The sequence below is a fragment of the Moschus berezovskii genome, chromosome 11 (genome assembly GCF_049115385.1).
Source record: "Moschus berezovskii isolate FMDL1 chromosome 11, NW_MosBer_1.0, whole genome shotgun sequence".
Taxonomy (NCBI): domain Eukaryota; kingdom Metazoa; phylum Chordata; class Mammalia; order Artiodactyla; family Moschidae; genus Moschus; species Moschus berezovskii.
This window is the reverse complement of record NC_142470.1, coordinates 8,164,692-8,180,783: the sequence shown is the minus strand read 5'-3', so window position 1 is coordinate 8,180,783 and position 16,092 is coordinate 8,164,692. Positions and strand designations below refer to the sequence as shown.

Sequence of the window (16,092 nt, the reverse complement as noted above, 5' to 3'; positions counted from 1 at the left end):
TGGTCTTCCCCAGAGCTGCCCATCTTCCGCTACAGCTTCAAGACCAGGCTTATATTCTTAAACCAGGACTTCGGCTCCCATCAGCCCTAAGCCCAGGATTCTAGACCGCTGATGGGACAAAGTCCAAAATTCAGCCTATGTTCCCAGCTCAGGCACTGGCCCTGCCCTTGCAGTAATGTCATTAATACAACCTGCAGGTCAGGCCAGCAGGCTTGCCACCTTTGCCCTCTGTCTGCCCCCGCCCCCAGCCTTCCAAGGTCTGCCGAGCACTTCATTGATTCATTTTTCATTCACAGATATTTATCACGCCATCTGCTCTGTGACTGTGGCCCAAGCGATGAGAGCTGTGGTACACCTGGGGTCAGGAGGAGCCGAGGGAGCAGTGAGAACCCAGAGGGACCCGACCTGGTGCGTGTGGTCAGGGCAGACTTTCGTAAGGAAGTGGCATGTAAACCCGAGTCCAAGCAATGGGTAGAAATCAGCCAGGGCAGAGGAAAGTTGGTGGAGAGGAAATTGTAAACTGAGATAGTCACCCAGGATCTATGATAGGCAAGGGGAGGGCTAGAAAGGTATGCAGAAGGACCTTGCAGGCCATGTTAATGATGTTGTATTGTGTTTTATGCTAAAGGTAATGGGGAGCCTAGAAGATTTTAGAGAGAGGATGATGTGATTATTCCACGCCAGTTCCCCACACGGACGGTAAGATTCAGGAATTTGGGGAATTTCTTGGTGGTCCAGTGTTAGGACTCCATGCTTTCACTGCCAAGGGCCCAAATTCAGTCCCTGGTTGGGGAACTAAGATCCTGCAAGGGGCACAGCCGGAAAAAAAAGAAAGAAAGAAAGGAATTTAGCCTCTTTAACTTTTCTTTCTCTGCCTGCCACATGTATCTCAAGATGCGTCATGAGCACACAGTTCCTGGGGACTTCCTTTTGTTTTAAGTGACCTGGGTTCAAATCCCAGCCCTATTGCTTCCAGTAAGTTATTAACCTCTTTCAGTGTCCTCACCCATAAAACAAAGATAATGACACCTTTGCAGTTACACAAACCATGAGGGGAAAGTGTATGGCACAGAGCCACCCTGGAAATGGAGTCCAGTTGAATTCCTTCTGTGCAAAGTCAAGTCGAAGCCACACACAGAGCCTCTGGGGGTTTCCTGAAGGGCAGGCAGAAGTCCCATTTCTGGGATGTGTCGCCAAGGCCTTTCTCAGGAAGCCTGTCCATGTGCTCGGTGACCTCAAAGGGGAACTCTGGAGCTAGATTTTGTCTTCTGAGCCTTTTCAGACCCCCACCCAGCAGGCCAGGCATCAGCAAGTGGATCCTGAGCTTACATAACTGGTCAAGAGTCCAGCACCTCTCACCCAGTGATCAGGGCCGTGTTTACTGAGAAGAGGTGTTCCCAGGTCACTTCCCTGTCCTCTTAGGTACCTCTTAGGTATGTACACAGCCCTTTAGCCCTTGCTGAGCTCTGCTTCTTTTCTGACTTCTTAGTCACAGTGCTTGGTGCTACTGTCAGCAACAGCTATTTTTTTACTTTATTCATATAATTTTACTTATTTGCTTTTGGCTGGGCTGGGTCTTCATTGCCGTGCGGGCTTTTTTCTAGCTGTGGCAAGTAGAGTCTACTCTCTGGTTGCAGTGCTCGGGTGCTCTGGACTTCTCATTGTGGTGGCTTCTCTTTCTGGGGACCGCGGGCTCTAGGGCATGCAGCCTTCACTAGTTGCAGTTCTCGGGCTTAGTGGCTCCAAGGCATGCAGGATCTTTCCTGACCAAAGATCAAACCCATGTCTCCTACCTTGGCAGGCAGATTCTTTACCACTGAGCCACCAGGGAAGCCCAACAACTATTTTTAAAAATGAAAATATAGCTGATTTACAATGCTGTGTTAATTTCTCCTGTACAGCAAAGTGATTCAGTTATATATATATATATATATTCTTTTCTATAGAATAATATCTAAAGATCTCTTCAAGAAAATTAGAGATACCAAGGAAACATTTCATGCAAAGATGGGCACAATAAAGGACAGAAATGATATGGACCTAACAGAAGCAGAAGATATTAAGAAGAAGTGGCAAGACTATACAGAAGAACTATACAAAAAAGATCTTCATGACCCAGATAACCATGATGGTGCGATCACTCACCTAGAGTCAGACATCCTGGAACATGAAGTAAAGTGGGCCTTAGGGAGCATCACTACAAACAAAGCTAGTGGAGGTGATGGAATTCCAGTTGAGCTATTTCAAATCCTAAAAGATGATGCTGTCAAAGTGCTGCACTCAATACACCAGCAAATTTGAAAAACTCAGCAGTGGCCACAGGACTGGAAAAGGTCAGTTTTCATTCCAATCCCAAAGAAAGGCAATGCCAAAGAATATTCAAACTACCACACAATTGTACTCATCTCACATGCTAGCAAAGTAATGCTCAAAATTCTTCAAGCCAGGCTTCAACAGCAAGTGAACTGTGAACTTCCAGATGTTCAAGCTGGATTTAGAAAAGGCAGAGGAACCAGAGATCAAATTGCCAACATCTGCTGGATCATAGAAAAAGCAGGAGAATACCAGAAAAACATCCACTTTTGCTTCATTGATTAAGCCAAAGCCTTTGACTATGTAGATCAGAACAAACTGTGGAAAATTCTTCAAGAGATGGGAATACCAGACCACCTTACCTACCTCCTGAGAAATATGTATGCAGGTCAAGAAGCAGCAGTTAGAACCACACATGGAACAACAAACTGGTTCCAAATTGGGAAAGGAGTACATCAAGCCTGTATATTGTCACCCTGCTTATTTAATTTCTATGCAGAGTATATCATGCGAAATGCCAGGCTGGATGAAGCACAAGCTGGAATCTAGATTGCCGGGAGAAATATCAATAACCTCAGATACTCAGATGACACCACCCTTATGACAAGAAAGTGAAGAACTAAAGAGCCTCTTGGTGAAAGTGAAAGAGGAGAGTGAAAAAGTTGGCTTAAAGCTCAACATTCACAAAAGTAAGATCATGGCATCTGATCCCATCACTTCATGGCAAGTAGATGGAAAAACAATGGAAAGAGTGACAGACTTTATTTCTTTGAGCTCCAAATTCACTGCAGATGGTGACTGCAGCCATGAAATTAAAAGATATTTCCTCCTTGGAAGAAAAGTTATGACAAACCTAGACAACATATTAAAAAGCAGAGACATTACTTTGCCAACAAAGGTCCATCTAGTCAAAGCTATGGTATGGATGTGAGAGTTGGACTATAAAGAAAGCTGAGTGCCAAAGAATTGATGCTTTTGAAATGTGGTGTTGGAGAAAACTCTTGAGAGTCCCTTGGACTGCAAGGCACTCCAACCAATCAATCCTCAAGGAAATCATCCCTGAATATTCATTGGAAGGACTGATGTTGAAACTCCAATACTTTGGCCACCGGATGCAAAGAACTGACTCCTTGGAAAAGACCCTGATTCTGGGAAAGATTGAAGGCGGGAGGAGAAGGGAATGACAGAGGATGAGATGGTTGGATGGCATCACCGACTTAATGGACATGAGTTTGAGCAAGCTCTGGGAGTTGTAGACGGACAGGGAGGCCTGCCATGCTGCAGTCCAAGGGATCACAAAAAAACTGGACATGACTGAGCGATTGAACTGAACTGATTCTTTTCTGTATATTCTTCTCCATTATGGTTTATCATAGGAAACTGAATATAGTTCCCTGTGCTATACAATGGGACTTTGTTATTTATCCATTCAATACATAATGATAGCTATTATTTTTTTATTGAAGTATAATTTCTTTACAATGTCCTGTTAGTTTCTGCTGTACAGCGAAGTAAATTAGCTATATGTATATATATATATATCCCCTCCCTATTGGACCTCCCTTCCACCCCACCTCTGTCACACCCATCTGGGTCATGACAGAGCGCCAAACTGAGCTCCCTGTGCTATACAGCAGGTTCCCACTAGCTATCTATTACTTTTAAATGTGAAGATCATCAGTCATATCATTTAATGATGAGGCACTGGGGGATCAGAGAGGGACAGGGGCTGCAGCAGGGACCATGGTGTGAGTTCCAGACTCTTTCACTCGATGGCTCTGTGACCTGGGGCCAGTTGCCTGAAAACTCTGAACCTCAGCTTTTACAGCTGTAAAATGGGTTTAGAGACCATACTTACCTCAGGAAATTCTTCTGAGGATTCCACAAGGTAGTAATGTACACAAATTACCTGGCAGAAGGGAAGCACTAGTCAAATATTAGCTATTGGACTGGCCAACAAGTTCTTGAATTTTTCATAAGATGTTACAAAATATCACCAAATATTAACATCACACGGTTTTGTAACCTGTCCCTTCTACTCAACTCACTGTGAAAGTCTTTCCAGGGACAGTGAGAAATTCAATGCTTGGAATTTTCTGATGCATCCCAAACTTCTAACTGGGAACTGGGAATCCTGAATGTTTTTCTCCTGGTTGGCTTTAGGGCCCCACCCTCCCAGACCTTGGTCCCCACTTCCCACTCGTAGAACATCAGAGGAGTGGGGTGGACCCTGTTCTCTGATTTCTGCGTTTCAGAACTACCGTCCCCAGGCCCCACCCCTCACCTTTCCCTTCCTTCCTTCCTTCAACAAATAGCTCCCAGAGTTCAAATTCCAACTCTGTCACTAGTTGGCTATGTAACCTTAGACAAGTTATGAAACCTCTGTATGCCTCTGTTTCCTGACCTCTAAAATGGAAATAAATTACCTATTTATTTACCAGGGATGTTATAGTAATGAATGAGTAGATTTTTGTAAAGTGCTTAGAATAGTGCCTATTCAACTAGATCAAAAACTGAGTGTCCTTCTGTGCCATTCACTGATGTAAGCACAAGTGCGAACAAACAAGAGTTATGATCTCAGTGCGGTTTTGTTAGCAGGGAGGATTGAAATCAAAGCAGCAATACAGTGATGTATCCCCAGTGACACAGCCCCAAGGCAGGGCAGTGTTGACCCTTCTCTGGCAAGGGGGTTGGCTTTCAAGGAGGCCTTGATACTCTGATGCTGTCATTTCTCTTTGTCTAAATAACAGGTATTGACCTCACCCTGGGGGAACATGCCTGGGGCTAAGCCCTGTGCTCCTAAGCCAGTAGGCTGCAGGGGGTTCCATCATTGCTATAGACCAAATGTTTGTATCCACCCCCCCACCTAAATTAATGTGTTGAAACCCTAATCCCCAGCATGATGACATTTGACAGTGAGGCTTTTGGAAGTAATTGGGTCATGAGGGTGGAGTCCCCATAAAAAGGATTAGTGCCCTTATAAAAGAGACCCTAGAGAGCTCCCCTAGCCATCCACACTGTGTGAGGACACAATGAGGAGACAGGCCCTCAACAGACACAGAATCTGCCAATACCTTGATCTTGGACTTTCCTGCCTTCAGAACTGTGAGAAATAAATTTCTGTTGTTTGTAAACCACCTGGTCTATGATATCTTGTTAGAACAAGAACAAACAGTCATTATTCCCATTTCAGGGAAGAGTTTCTGTCCATTCTCCCTCCTGGGCCAAGCACATAACAGGAGGCCAGTGAATGAGTGTCGAAGGAAAGAAGGGACTTTCCCAGATGTTCCACTGGCTAAGGCTCTGCACCCCATCCCTGGTCAGGGAACTAGATCCCACATGCTGCAACTAAGAATTCGAGCACCCCAGCTAAAGATTCCACTTGCTGCGGCTAAGACCTGGTGCAGTAAGACAAGTAAACAAATAAAAACAGAAATGAAGAAAAGGCCACTACTGACAGCAATCCTTTCAGGGGCAAGCATCACAACAGGACTCAGGGGCCCTTTTGCAGGGAACTCATCATATGTGCTTGTGGTCACCATACAGGGCTCAGCAGGAACACCCTCTAGACGGTGCCTCTGACACTGGCCTGTCCTCCTCCACATCATCACAGCTGAAACTTCCCCAAACCTTAGTATGTGCCCCAAGCACTGATCTAAGGTCTTCAGCATATGAACTCTCTCAATCTTCAGAGAGGTAACATCATGCCCAGGGTCACATGGATAATCAATGATGGAGCTGATTTCAAATCCAGGCAATCTGGACCCTGGGCCTCAGCTCTTCATCACTGTGCTATCCAAACTTTCTCTTTCTCTTTTAATCACTGTTCTGCTGATTTCAAATGCAGCACATGCTCTGCAGCAGATTGAAACTAGAAATCAATGGCAGAAGGAAAACTAGAAAATTCACAAGTACGTGGAAATTAAACAGCACACTCTTAAGCACTCAATGAGTCAAAGAAGAAATCTCAAGGGAAACAAGAAAATATCTTGAGAACAAATGAAAACAAAAACAACATACCAAAATTTATGGGATGGCACACAATGAAAGCAGTACTAAGAGAGAAAGTTACAGTAGTCAATTCTTACATTAAAAAAGAGAGATCGAGGACTTCCCTGGTGGCCCAGGGGGTTAGGAATCCACCTACTAGGGCAAAGAGCATGGGTTCCAGCCCTGGTCCCGAAAGTTTCCACACACTGCCCGCTTCCACAACTACTAAAGCCTGTGTACCCTAGAGACGTGCTCTGCAACAACAGAAGCTACTACAATGAGTAGCCTTCGCACCACAAATAGAGAAAGTCCGTGCGCAGCAAGGAAGATCCAACACAGCCAAAAGTAAATATATAAATGAATAAATTAAAAAGAAAGAAACAAAGAAGGATCTCAGGGAGTTTCCCTGGCAGTACAGTGGTTAGGACTTGGTGTTTTTACTGCAGGGGCCCAGGTTCGATCCCTGATTGGGGAACTAGGATCCCGCAGGCCTCATGGACAAAGACATGAAAAAAGATCTCAAAACAAAAGTAGCACACTCATCTTTGAAAAATTCAAGCATTGCATAATTTTATGCTCTAGAAAGCGAAAGTTTAAAGAATGACAGTCCCCCTTGCCAGAGGTGACCTCTGTTCAGATACTTCAGGGAGCTTTATCAAAGTTTGTCATTCAGGCATCTTAAAAAAAAAAAAAAAAGGAATAATTCAATACACATTGTTTTGTCATTTCCAAGTTGTTTTGTTTTGTTTTACCTAAAAGTGTCTCTTAGAGGCTGCCTCTTGCTGGAATATTCTCTTCAGGGGCTACAGCTGTCTCTAGTGAGGACATCCACACCAGATTTAGCCAGTTCCATTCAGGCTTCTCTGTCCATGGGATTCTCCAGGCAAGAACACTAGAGTGAGTATCATTTCCTTCTCCAGGGGATCTTCTGGACCCAGGGATTGAACTCACGTCTCCTGCATTGCAGGTGTATTCTTTACTGTCTGAACCACCAGGGAAGCCCACATGAAGACATGCCTGCAGCACTTGCAGTTTTTAACTACTTTAAGCCACTGCAGTGAGCACCCTTGTAAATGCTTCTTGTGTGCTGGTAGAAGATCTCAGGGGGATAATTTCCAGAAGTGGACTCTCTGGGCCAACGGTCAAGAGCATTTTATTTTATTTTCATTTATTTAGCTGTGTTGGGTCTCAGTTGTGGCATCCATGATCTTTTTGTTGTTGCTGTTGTTGTGGCACATGGAATCTAATTCCCTAACCAGTTATCAAACCCAGCCCCCTGCACTGGGAGCTCAGAGTCTTAGCCACTGGACCACCAGGGAAGTCCCTCAAGAGCATTTTAAACATTCCCTCCAGGAAGGTAAAACCAGCTCTTCCTGGAGGGCAGGAGATGGTTAGTTCTCTGCCCTCACATCTTTGCTGCCACCTCTGCCCAGCTGGTCAGTATGAGCCCAAACCATTTTCTCGCCCTGCTGAGCAGTGCCTGACCCTCAAGAGTGACCCAGCCTCTCGTGGTGACATTACCTCTGTTGCTGCCGGGGTCCAGAAATTGACTGTTCTCTTTGGGAATATCATCAGATGCTGAGGCTGAAGCACTTCTCAAAAACCCCATCGTTTGCTCTTGAACTCATACAGCAAAGCTAGCAGTGCCTACAGTAAGCCCTTGGAAAAAGGCCAAGGGCTGCTCCATAGACTGCCAGGGCCCCGCTCTTGAGGTGACTGGTGCCCAGGCTGGCCTCTGAATAGCATCTCTCTGCTTGGATAGCTGGATTGGCTGAATTCCCTTCCAGAAGCCAGCGAGTGGCTTTTCCCCTGAATCATCATGACTCCCACAAAAGGGGCACTAAAGTGATTAGCGTCCTTCCGGGCCATTTGGTAGCAATGATCCAGGGACTGGTCTTGCTGTCACCTCAGACAGCTACGGGCATTTCAGTGTGGCTGTGACTGCCAGTGGGAAAGTGGTACAGGGTCACAGAGGAGCAGGCCAGTCACCCGGAGTCCAGGGTGGAGTCTTTATCATGCCTTCTCACCTTTGTCTGCGGTGACCTTCAGCACTTACTGATCTAGGGTGTGCTGCACATGCAGTTCCCTCTCACCTGGACTCTTCCTACCACAGACACTGTCCTCCCTGCCTTGCCTGCCTGCTCCTTGTAACTCTGTAGTCCTCAGCATCAGTGCTGCAGGGCAGCCCTCCCAGACTCCTCCAGGCCACACTGGTCCCTTTTTAGACTCTCTTAGGGTACTAAACGTTCGGGCTTTCCTGGTGGTTCAGCGATAAAGAGTCTGTCTGTCAATGCAGGAGATGCAGGTTCGATCCCTGAGTTGGGACGATCTCCTGGAGGAGGAAATGGCAACCCACTCCAGTATTCTGGCCTGGGAAATCCCATGGACAGAGGAGCCTGGTGGGCTACAGTCCATGGCGGTCACAAAAATGTCGGACATGACTTAGTGACTAAACAACGACAACAACAGCAACAACCAAGCTTATAGCTCTAAAACAACAGTGACAGCTCCTGATGTGGGTCGTTGTTAGTATCTGGGTCATTTACCCCAGGCCCACAAGTAGGGCGTGTGTCTTGGTCTGCATCTCAGTGTCAGGCACCTGACAATGACTGAGGAGGAGGCAGTGGCTACCAGCATGGCACCAAAGCCAGGCTGTCCAGGTTGGAATCCTACTCCTGTGAACCACATCAAGTTACTGAACCTCTTTGTGCCTTAGTTTTCCCATCTGTAAAATGGGGGTAACAGTACCTACCTCTTTGAGTTGTTAGGAGGGTTGCATAAAGGGCTGTATGTGAGGTGCTTAGAAAGGGTGCCTCCGCTGTAGAAGGTGCTGGATCAGTGCAAATTTTAGCATTCAACACTGGTGCTGGGGACTTCCCTGGTGGTCTAGGTCAGGGAACTAGATCCCACATGTCACAGCTGAAGAGCCCGAATGCCACAATGAAGATCAAAGATCTCGAGTGCTGAAACTGAAGGGCTTCCCAAGTGGCACTAGTGGTAAAGGATATGCCTGCCAATGCAGGAGACGCAGGAGACATGGGTTCAGTCCCTGGGTAGGGAAGATCTCCTGGAGAAGGAAATGGCAATCCTCTCCAGTATTCTTGCCTGGCAAACTCCATGGACAGAGGAGCCTGGAGGGCTACAGTCCATGAGGTTGCAAAGAGTCAGACATGACTGAACGACTGAGCACACACGCATGCCACAGCTAAGACCAAGCACAGCAGTATTAAAAAACAAAAAAAAACCTGAAAACAGCAACAACAGAAAACCCCGCTAGTGGTTAGACAAGGGCCTCAGCGTCTGTGTGTCTTCCTATTCAGGGTTCTCCTGCATGCAAACTGCTACGCCTGTCAGAAGTATGATTTCCCGTGGCTTGTTGTGGTGGTTGTGGTACTGCTGCTCTGGTCAAAAGCTGTCACCATCACTCCTCTGCCTGCTTCGTGCCTATCTCTTCATCCCTGTTCCTAGCGACACAGCTGACCTTTCCCCCGCACAGCCTCATTCAGATTCCTCAGAGGACTTTTGCCATTGCTGCCCTGGGGCAGGCGACTTAGCAGCTGTCACCAGGGTCGTGCTATGGCACAGACCTGGGTGGGGACCCATTCCATGGGAGGGGTCTTGGCCCCGGCTGTCTTTCTAATACTTGGGCCCCTCAGGACAGCTGCCGCACAGGGAGGCACCATGCTGGCTGGAGGCTAAACCACCCCGTCAGATTTTTCTCTGCTTCTGGAGCCCTACAGAGCAGCCTTTGGGGAGCGATCCAGCCCATGTCTGCCCCTTCCCTCAGATCCCCTTAGCAGGCATCTTAGTGTTCTGGACGCCTCCCCATTGGCCGGATCAATAGGTGCCACGTGACCAAGGTAGGCCAATCAGATTCTGTCTTGGGAAACTGGCTCTCAACCAGTCTTGGCTGGCAGCTGAACTACCCACCAAGGTAGCCACGTGCTCAGGGAGGCAGAGACTGAAGCGGGGAGCCCCTGGCACTGAGAATTCAAGAAGGCCCTGCTGGTTTTGCAGGGCCCTGTTTTGGTTCCTTGGGAGCTTGGCTGCACTGCCCCCTCTTTTAATCCCTCACCCTAGCGTAAGTGGGGGCTCCTTACTCATCCAAAATTTGCACGCATTTCTCCGCCTCGCTGGCCCTCCCTCTGCAGAGGAAATGCTCAGGCCCCTTCCTGGGGTGATTTACTGGTCTAGTCCAGCTGACCCTCGGGCTTTCCGGGAAGCATCTGCAGGGCGGCTCTCGTCACTGCCCCGAGGGCCGCTGCGCACAGGAACCAGCTCTCAGGAAACCTTTGAGACTGGGTCAGCTCCCGCCCCTAGCAGGACCCGACGAGCAGGGGGTGGAGCCTCCGATGGGTGGGCGGGGCTAGACCCTGCTTGGTTTTCCTTTTGCAAAATTCAAGTTGCTTTGTTGTAAAATAGAAAGGCAAACGTATGGTTGTTAAAAAGCGTTACTGCACATGCAGAAAAGTTTAGAGAAAAAAGTGCTTCACCTCCGATCCCATCACCCAGGAAATATACACACACACAAACACCTTTTTTCCCCCCAGAAGGAACATCAGACCATGTATACGTTTGGAACTAGCCTTTAAAAAAAAGCAGTGTATGAAGAACACACCTTTTGGACTTCCCTGGTGGTGCTGTGGATAGGAATCTGCCGGCCAATGCAGGGGTCACGAGTTTGATCCCTGGGTTGATCCTGTGGCCACAGGCAACTAAAGCTGGTGGGCCACAACTACTGAGCCCATGTGCCTAGAGCCTAGAGCCTGTGTTCTGCAACAGAAGAAGCCACTGCAATGAAAAGCCTGGGCAGCTGCAACAAAGAGTAGGCCCCGCTCATCGCAACTAGAGAAAGCCGGCCGGGAGCAACCAAGACCGGTAGCAACCGCGACCCAGCGCAACCAAAAATGAACTATATTCAAAAAAGAAGAACCCACCTTTTTTCCCCTTCCACTTGACATACAGAACTGTATAAAGTTATGTACAGCATAATGAAATGACTTACATACATAATGAAAGAATTGTCACAATAAATTTAGTGAACATTCAGCATCTCATATAGTTACAAATTTTTTTTTTAATTTTCTCTTGGGATTTCCTTTCTTAACAGCTTTCATACACAACATACAGCAGAGTTAATTATGTTTACCATGCTGTATGTTATATCCCTAGTGCTTATTTAAAACTGTACTGAGACTTCTCTGGTGGCCCAGTGGTTAAGACTTCAGGCTTCCACTGCAGGGTACATGGATTTGATCTCTGGTTGGGTAACTGACATCCCACAAGCCCCACAGCGTGGCCAAAGCAAAACAGTGTGCATCCCTTTTACTCACTGATGTCACATGAAGGAAATGGACAAATATGCAGAAAAGCACATACATCACAGCATTAGGGAATACAGCAAAAAATCAAAGCCAACCTAGATGTCCATCAACAGGGTCTGGAAGAAGCAAAAGGATGGATCCGATGTTGTAGTCCCAGACAGTGACTAATCACATGGTGAATCAAAATGACAATCAAGGCCAGGTGACCTTTCTGTTTCATTAAAATTTATTGTAATAAAGTTTAATAATAAAAGGGGAGGGGAATGACAACATAGGCATACAAAGATGGCCTCACACAAGCACGTGAAAAGATGCTCTACTCCATAGTCAGCAAGGAAACACAAATTAAAGCCATGATTAGATACTACTACACACTACACTACTCTACTACTACACACCCATTAGAATAGCTAAAATTAAAAAGACTGACTATATCAATGGGCTTCTTTGGTGGCTCAGTTATAAAGAATCTGCCTGCCAATGCAGGAGACATGGGTTTGATCCCTGATCTGAGAGGATCCCACATGCCACGGAACAACTCAGTTTGTGCACCCCAGCTATGAGCTTGTGCTCTAGAGTCCGGGAGCCATGACTACTGAAGCCAGCGCACCCTAGAGCCTGAGTTCCTCAACAGGAGAAGCCACCACGATGAGAAACTTGCACATCGCAACCAGAGAGCAGCCGCTGGTTATCCCAGTTAGAGAAAGCCCATGCACAGCAACGAAGACCAGCACAGTCAAGAATACATCAATAAATACAGTTATAAAAATAATGTCCAAAGAAACCATAGTTAAAAAAAAAGATTGACCCTATCAAATATTGGCAAAGCTGTAGAGTTACTGGAAATCATATAAATTGCACATATTTAAGGCTTTCAAAAGCCTCTTGATGAAAGTGAAAGAGGAGAGTGAAAAGGTTGGCTTGAAGCTCAACATTCAGAAAACGAAGATCATGGCATCTGGTCCCATCACTTCATGGGAAATAGATGGGGAAACAGTGGAAACAGTGTCAGACTTTATTTTTTTGGGTTCCAAAATCACTGCGGATGCTGATTGCAGCCAGGAAATTAAAAGATGCTTACTCCTTGGAAGGAAAGTTATGACCAACCTAGATAGCATATTAAAAAGCAGAGACATTACTTTGCCAACAAAGGTCCGTCTAGTCAAGGCTATGGTTTTTCCTGTGGTCATGTGTGGCTGTGAGAGCTGGACTGTGAAGAAAGCTGATTGCCGAAGAATTGATGCTTTTGAACTGTGGTGCTGGAGAAGACTCTTGAGAGTCCCTTGACTGCAAGGAGATCCAACCAGTCCATTCTAAAGGAGATCAATCCAGGGTGTTCATTGGAAGGACTGATGCTAAAGCTGAAACTCCAATACTTTGGCCACCTCATGCGTCGAGTTGACTCACTGGAAAAGAGTCTGATGCTAGGAAGGATTGGGGGTGGGAGGAGACGGGGACGACAGAGAATGAGATGGCTGGATGGCATCACTGGCTGGATGGCATCACTGACTCGATGGACATGAGTTTGAGTGAACTCCGGGAGTTGGTGATGGACAGGGAGGCCTGGCGTGCTGTGATTCATGGGGTCGCAAAGAGTCGGACACGACTGAGCGACTGAACTGAACTGAAGGCTTTCAAAACACATTGACAGACAGTTCCCCTGGAAACCTGCCCCGGTTAAAGTCCGGTTGGCAGGGTATAGGAAACAGGCCTGCTTCCAATTCAGGCAGAAATCTCCAGAGGCAGGGCTTGCAAGGTTTGAGGAAGTCTTTCAAGTATGACCCCATGACTTTTGGGCAGCAGCCAGAAATAAGGGCAAATTGGCCACAGAACTCCCTTGGAGTGGCCTTGGAAAATCATTAAGATGATCTGGGGAAGGGGAGACCATTTTGCGTGGGTTAGGGGATACAGGGGGAGCTGGGGTCAGGCCTGGAGGTGAGCCCAGCAATGTTCATCTCTGACCTGTAACCTTGGGCCAGCCACTTAAAATTTCCAACCACAAACTTCTCAGATGTGGAGCAAATACTACTAGCCCCCAAGTATGTGAAAGCTCATTATAAACTCAAATACATGCCACAAGTAACACCCACTCCCTCCCAGGTTATCCCCTGGGGGCAACTGCCTGCTGAGGACAGTTAGGAAGGGCAGGTCCGGGAGCCTGGGAGGGGAGGGGTAGCTGGCAGAATAGTGCCCCCCAAAGATGTTCATATTCTTTTTCTGTAGTTATTTTTTAAACAGATAATTTGATGTGGATAACATCACTTTAAAAATATTTATTTATTTATTGGCTGCGCTGGGTCTTCCTTGCTGCACAGGCTTTGCTCCAGTTGTGGCGAGCGGGGGCTACTCTCTAGTTGCAGTGCATGGCCTTCTCACTGCAGTGGCTTCTCTTGTGGAGCTCCGGCTCTCGGGCCTGTGGGCTTCAGTAGTTGCGGCACATGGGCTCAGTAGTTGTGGCTTCCGAGCTCTAGAGCACGGGCTCAATAGTTGTGGTGCTCAGGCTTAGTCGCTCTGTGGCTTATGGGATCTTCACGGATCAGGGATCGAACCCGTGTCTCCTGTATCAGCAGGTAGATTCTTTACCAAGGAGCCATCAGGGAAGGTCTTTATCTATTACTTATTTTTTTAATTTGGCTGTACCGTGTGGCTTACAGGCTCTTCCTTTCCAAACCAGGAGTCAAACTGAGGCCCCAGCACTGAAAGCACTGAGTCTTAACCACTGGACCGCCAGGGAGTTCCCAAGATGTCCCCATTCTAATCCTGGGATTAGTGTGAGTACATTAGGCTACCTGGCAAAGTGGAGTTCAGGTTGCAGACGAAATTGAAGTTGCTAATCAGCTGACCTTAAAATAGGGAGATTATTCTGGATTATCTGAGTGTGACTGCATCCAATGTAATTACAAGTATCCTTCGATGTGAAAGAGACAGACTGAAGGGAAAACAGAGAGATGGCTGTGTGAGAAGGACTCGGCCCTACAGGGCTGACCTGGAAGGTGGGTGGAAGAGGCTATGGACCAAGAAATGCAGGGAACATCTAGAAGCTGGACTTCTCTCCTAGAGTCTCCAGAAGGAATTCAGTGAGGCTGACACCTTCATTTTAGTCCATTTTGGACTTCTAAGATCTATAACTGTAAGGTAATACAAGTGAGTTGTTTTAAGCTTTCTGTTGTTGTTTAGTTGCTAAGTCGCGTCTGACTCTTTGGGACCCCATGGACCACATAGCCTGCCAGCTTCCTCTGTCCATGGGATTCTCCAGGCAAGAATACGGGAGCTGGTCTTCCTTGCTTCTCCAGGGGATTTTCCCAACCCAGGGATCGAACCTGCGTTTCCTGCATCGGCAGGTGGATTCTTTACTGCTGAGCCGCTAGGGAGGCCTATTTTAAGCTACTAAGTGGTCATTTATTACAGTAGTCATAGGAAATTAATATAGGAGGACAGCTGGGCCCCATGAGCTGCAAAAATAACTGTGGAAGAGACTGGAGTGCCCCCATTCCCCGATTTCCTGGTTGGGGGACAGCACCTGTGAATGTGGGGTAGCAGGCTCTCTGGAAACCTCTAGGCAACACTGAACAGTGCCCTTCACTTTGGTGTGGACTCATGCCAGAGAGAGACAACCTCAGGCAGAGGATCTGGAGTGCCAGACTGGGCCTTCTGGAGACAGTGGGGGAACCCTTGGGGGTTTCAAGCAGGGCAGGGAGATGATGAGAACAGGCAAGACCAAGGGCCTGGAGTCAGAGAACTGGATTCCCAGGCTTGTCTCCCTGGGTGACCTTGGGGGCCAGTTACTGAAGCTCCCTGGCTTTGGACTCTAATTTCTCAAAACAGGAGGGCTATTTCTGGGGTCCTTGCCAGTCAACGGTCACAGCTGACCCAGACTAGTCAGGGCTTTGGGGATCAAAGGGAATTCTCTGGCCTTATACCCCAGAGGGTGAGGAAATTTAAAACTAATAATAATAACAACCTTTATTGAACCCTAACTGCAGGTAAAGAAATGTACAAGCTCAATGGCTCCTTCGGGTTCTTGGTTCAGTGGCCGCCCTGGTTGATAAGGCCAGTGCGATGCCGCTAAGCCCTCCAGCTTACCTCAGGCCTCACTCCCCTTCGCTCTCCGCACTCAGATTCCTTCAGTATCAGAACTGATTGTGACATGGCCCTCCCTCCTCAGGGCCTTTATACAAGCCACTCAACCCACCAGGAATGCAGTTACTCTGCTTTTCACCCTCTTAACGCCTTCGTTCTATGGCCTCAGCTCAATGCCTGTCCAGTTGCCCACCTTCCAGCTAAATCAGACTCCTGTGGACTTGCTCTGCATTCCAGATGACACTTCCCCCTCATGTCAGTACACAGAAGTAAATACTTATGCAGTCACCTGCCATCTCTGCCTCCCACTAGACAGACCATGGGAGCCAAGAGGCCAGGATGCTTCTTTAGGAAGCTTGCAGAAGCAACAGACAGATAGATACAG

General features: G+C 47.3%; 2 long non-coding RNA genes across 3 annotated transcripts; one reads left to right on the top strand and one right to left on the bottom strand.

Annotated features, from left to right (window-relative positions):
- The first annotated feature begins 293 nt into the window (after positions 1-293).
- Positions 294-5,564, top strand: LOC148776072 (uncharacterized). The gene is made up of 3 exons (XR_016038678.1): positions 294-408; positions 629-699; positions 1,947-5,564. It is a non-coding gene; the product is annotated as an uncharacterized LOC148776072 (long non-coding RNA).
- LOC148776071 (uncharacterized) lies at positions 1,627-8,078 on the bottom strand. Of its 2 annotated transcripts, none has more exons than XR_016038679.1 (3): positions 7,825-8,078; positions 4,172-4,222; positions 1,627-1,763 (listed from the first exon to the last, which is right to left on the bottom strand). It is a non-coding gene; the product is annotated as an uncharacterized LOC148776071 (long non-coding RNA). The 2 variants fall into 2 exon arrangements; XR_016038680.1 differs by having other exon boundaries at positions 1,727-1,841.
- Positions 8,079-16,092: the final 8,014 nt, after the last annotated feature.